We start from the raw sequence: 5,092 nt of genomic DNA on the forward strand, positions 1-5,092 counted from the left end.
AACAATGAGTTAAGGTTTCATTTTCTCAGAGCATTCTAGCTCCTGTGGTTTCACAGAAGGAAAATACCGATGGTTTGTGCTGTCTACATTTTAAATGTGCCTTCTAAATTGGAAGAAATGGTTAAAGTTGAGATTTGCCAATATTTCTGGCAGGACTAACTCTTTCCTCCCATATTTACTTCCTCCATGTCTAGCAACCTTTAAATATTCCTAAACTATTTCTGTCTCTTAAATGAAGGAGTTTATGAATAGGAAGTGTACTGGCTGATGACTTTGAGGTCTTTTCCGTACCATTTTGGAATTGTGGATGATCTTCTTATATTATAAAAATTGATGTATGATAAAAAGGCTGTATATGTGTGGATCCAACATGAGTTAGCAGGGTTGTGTACTGTCATGGGTGGTCACTTTCACAAAAAAGGAGGAGGAAACGTAGTAAAAACTAGAAAACAGCAAGAAAAACAGAAAGAAAAACTCTGAAACCTCCAAGAAGGAAAATGTTGTAAACAGAAAATGATCAAAGAAACATTCTCCAACCAAATACTTAAATTCAGAGACATGAAGGAAAGACACAACAATCTACATAGGAGCCTCAGCAAACTCCAGGCTCAAGGTTCCACACAAAGAAAAGGACTGGATAGACATCATCACGACCTCCAGGTGTTTGCTGCATGTTTGCCTCACACTGCTCTTCTCCATTGAAATCTCATCTCAGCTCTTTACCATGCTTCACTTCCAGCAGAACAAAGTGAACAAAGAGAGCTTGGAGCTTCTGAAGAAAATGAGTGGAATTTTCCCCTCACAATGCATACGTGAAAGGACAGCTTTCAAACCCACCCAGGAAGTTTCCCAAGTCCCATTATTCCAGAAGGATAATGCCAAGATAGCAATGCAAGAGATCCTCCAAGAGATCTTCAACATCTTTAGCAAAAACTTCACCTAAAGTACCTGGGATGGGATTTCTATAGTCAGGTTCCAAAATAGACTTTACCAGCAAATTCAGCAGCTGGAGGCGTGTTTGAAAGCACAGATGGAGAAGGACTTAACCAGCCCAGAAAGTGAGGACCTCCAGCACACCAGTTGGAGAGTGAAACAATACTTTCAGGGGATAGATGCTTTCCTGAAAGAAAAGCAATACAGCCTGTGTGCCTGGGAGATCATTCGCGTGGAAATACCCAGATGTTTTGAACTGACTGACAAACTCCACAGAAGCCTTAGTAACTAAGGTACAGTACCAAGCTTTTCCCTGTAGTTAATGACCTAACGTTAGTATAATTTTTACAGCTGAACAGAGATAGTGGATATTTTCTATCAGAGGGGTAGCCGTGTTAGTCTGGATCTGTAAAAAGCAACAAAGTACACATATGTGGAATCCTCAGGCACCTCACCAGCACTCTGGTCATCAGATAATGATACTTTCCTCCCTCCCACACCACAAAGTACTCTAACTTCGACATATGTAGTGTGTTTCTATGATTATCATCATTGCTATTAATTAATCTGTCCCCATGAGAACTATTTCTAGTATTCCAAGGTTTGAGAAGCTTCCTAGAGACTTTTAAAAAATATTGACATACTAAATGACTTGCGAGCTTATGTGTGGAAAAGTTATTTTCATTTAAGGTTTTGAGATCAATTCAATGAAAATTATATTTTTTCCCTTTGTGTTTCAACTATTTCCTATTTCATTTCAGCTCTGGATGCTGCAACTACTGAGGTTAAAACAGGAGGATGCAATGGAATCCCTCGTCTCTGCTGATTCTTCCCACAGTCACTTCTAACACTCCATGACGTTTGACGTATTATGCAATACATTCACTCTATTGTGGAATTTCAACTGCACAAAGTACATTTCATGTGATAATATTCTGTTCATTTACTCAGTGTTTAAAATGAAAAATGAAGGCTATTGATGCAAAATAGTTACAAGACAATTAAGAATTTTAAAAGAAAGGGTTGGACCTTAAACATTGTTGACATTATGTGTTTGCTATATAGTTCTGTGGTTCAACTCTTCTCTGATCAAATCTCACCTCTGAACTGTAACATGAAGTATAACCACAGTTAAACAGCATAACACGTGAACTGGAACAAACTCACAAACTTTAGATATTAAAATACCAACCTTTTAAAAATAGTAACTGAAATACATTAATATTTTATACATGATGTAAAATGAGATGCAGTGGAATTTTATAAGCTGTTGCTACTATTTATTCTATTTGTGCCTTGTGGAAATATATTCAGATCATTTTACTGGATTTGTAACACTATATTTATGTCAGTTTACTATTTATTTATTCTTATTTATGACATCATTGGTATTTATTGCTTATAAATAAAATATTATATCATGCAAAATGGGAGCCTCCAACAGTAGTGATTTGTATTAAATACCTATATAAACAAAAACAAACCCCAAACCAAACCAACTCCAACTCTGTATTGTTCATCCTTAAAACTCCAATTCCGGAAAGTACTTAAGAACATGAGACCCATCCCACTGAAGTTCGTGCTTCAAGCTGGGAACACACTTAAATACATTGATGAATCTCAAGTTCACTGGTCTTCCACATGAAAAAAATATGAACTGTGTAATCATTAGTCTTTCCACTGTAACAGACCACACGGGTCTCTACCCCTTTTTCCTCTTCTACCCTTTACTAGATTATTTTTTCCCAACATCGGTAGTTGTGGTCGGTTGGTGTAGAAGATGGATATGTAAGGAGAGGCTAGTTTGGTGTTCTCTCCCTACCAGTCAAGTTTGCATGCCCTGCCAAAAACACACCAATTAAACTCATTTGTAACCAGCCTATCTATACCCCCGCAAAATCAGGTTGGCCTGCATTCACACCCCCAACCTAAAATCAATTACAATCCCATGTATCCAGCTCATCTCCACAATATATTTACAAGCAATCGTCCCCCCTTTAAGTGTGTGTGCACATGCATTCCCAGCAGATTTGCATGTCCTCTCCTTCCCCGCAGCTGACTCCTTTGTATGTGTCTAGCCTAGACTAAATTCATTCTTGTGTGCCAGACAGCATAGCTCCTGATAGCTGGGTCAAGTGCACCCTCCCCCAGGGCTGCCCAGAGGATACAGGGGGCCTGGGATCTTCGGCGGTGGGGGACCCCTGCTTCGGCAGTAATTTGGTGGAGGGAGTCCTTCCGCTCCGGGACCTACCATCGAAGCGCCCCGAAGACCCCCCTTCCTGCCAGCGAATTACCTCCGAAGCAGGACCTGGCACTTCAGCGGTGGGTTCCGCTTTGATGGTAATTCGCCAATGGGGGGTCCTTCCGCCCCGGAGTGGAAGGATCCCCCACCGCCGAAGACGCGGAGTAGGAGAAGCTCCAGGGGCCCGGGCCCCATGAGATTTTTCTGAGGCCCCTGGAGCAGACGAAGGACCCCGCTCCGGGGGCCCTGAAAAACTCTCATGGGGGTCCCTGCAGGACCTGGGGCCTCTGTCAAATTGCCCCATTATTCCCCCCCCCCCCGGGTGGCCCTGGACAATTAAGATACAGATGAAGATATAACTGAGGAGAAATAGATGCTCTATACAGAGATTAACTTCAGTGCAAATGTTTTATAACCTGCCAGCACCATAGACCTTTTCCTCTCTTTTTTTGCAACTCATCAATCTAAAGTCAACTGGATTAGAATCAGTGACCTCCATCAGAACCTCAGACCTAATCCTTGTCTCTTGGGCATGCACATCCACACAGTGGAAGAGGCCAAGAGAGTCTACTTTTCTGCTGCCATAGCAGCTGCTAATTCATGCTCCACTGAACACCTCTACTTGACTCCAAAACCCAACGACTCTTGCTGCAAGGAATGATCAGCCTACTTGCCAGAGATGACGGCCCACATCAAAGAGGGCCTGACTGGACACCAAGGACTACGTACCAAACACAGGCCCAATAACCCAATACCTCTTATTTCAGAATTTGTCGCATTCATAGCACTGCCAGAATTCCAGCCACCACCTGTGACTGTGATCCACACCCTTTTTCTCTGATGGAGGAGAGTTGAGAGCCTCTGGGATGCTAGTAACCGATATCATTAACTCTTTTTAAGAAGTGGAAGTTTACCACACATCCTAAAGCATGCAATAGTCTAAATGGTGCTTAAGAAACCATTGCTAGATGCAGATAATCTCACAAATTACTTCCCCATACATAACCTCTCTTTCTGAAGCATGCCTATGAAAAGCTTAAAAGAACCCTATCCAATTCCACTTAGTTACTGCCACTGTGTGGTATTCCGCCTATCAGATGTGGAATACACATTGAGTGCTGGATTATCTCTGGTCCTTGGATGAGGATCCTCTATTCGTACTCTTACTTCTGGATCTCTCCATGGCTGTGGTCAGGGAGAGAAAGCAAGAGATGCCTTTTGTATTTTAGATCCACAAGGTGAGACATGTCTAGATAAACAGTGTGCCCAGAATCCCCACCTCACGTACAGCAATGGTACCAGTATCACAGTCTGAGCTGAGTAATTTACGCTGGGAAAAGGGTAAGAGTTATAACAACTCCATGGCTGCACAGGAGCTCAAAACCTTGTGTTCCAGAAACCCAGCCCCCTGTCACCATAGGAAAGAAGATGCTCGTGATACCAATATCAAGGGCTTTTATCCTCTACATTGGCCAGCTACTAGAGGATCCTATTATTACAGACACTTTGTACTTTGGTACCCAGATATTATGGTATCCATATAGGCCCCTAGATAAATAAATTACCTAGATCCTCAAAATTAGAAAACATTATGTACAATCACTCTGTAGGACACTGCAAAGTCCATGGTCTTCTAACCATCTGAGGATCACTGTTCTGCACTCATGCGTGATGCCAAAGCCACATGACCACAAAATCCACAGTGTCCCATTAGAAGGTTCATTGGAACAAATGTATCCACTCACTCGAAGACTCACTGAGGAAAGGCAAATACATGAAGAACTGAGAAAAAGACAAGCGCTTCATGGAATGTTTCCATCAAATCAGCCTCAAAGTCAATACAGGTTGCCAATCAATGATGATAGTGCCAAGGGACCCTAATCACAGACCAGGACTCCTTTGTGCTAGGTGCTGTAC

General features: G+C 42.0%; 1 pseudogene; it reads left to right on the plus strand.

Annotated features, from left to right (window-relative positions):
• The first annotated feature begins 724 nt into the window (after positions 1 to 724).
• Positions 725 to 1,225, plus strand: LOC115637823 (annotated as a pseudogene).
• Positions 1,226 to 5,092: the final 3,867 nt, after the last annotated feature.

This window comes from Gopherus evgoodei, chromosome 21 (genome assembly GCF_007399415.2).
Source record: "Gopherus evgoodei ecotype Sinaloan lineage chromosome 21, rGopEvg1_v1.p, whole genome shotgun sequence".
NCBI classification, from domain to species: domain Eukaryota; kingdom Metazoa; phylum Chordata; order Testudines; family Testudinidae; genus Gopherus; species Gopherus evgoodei.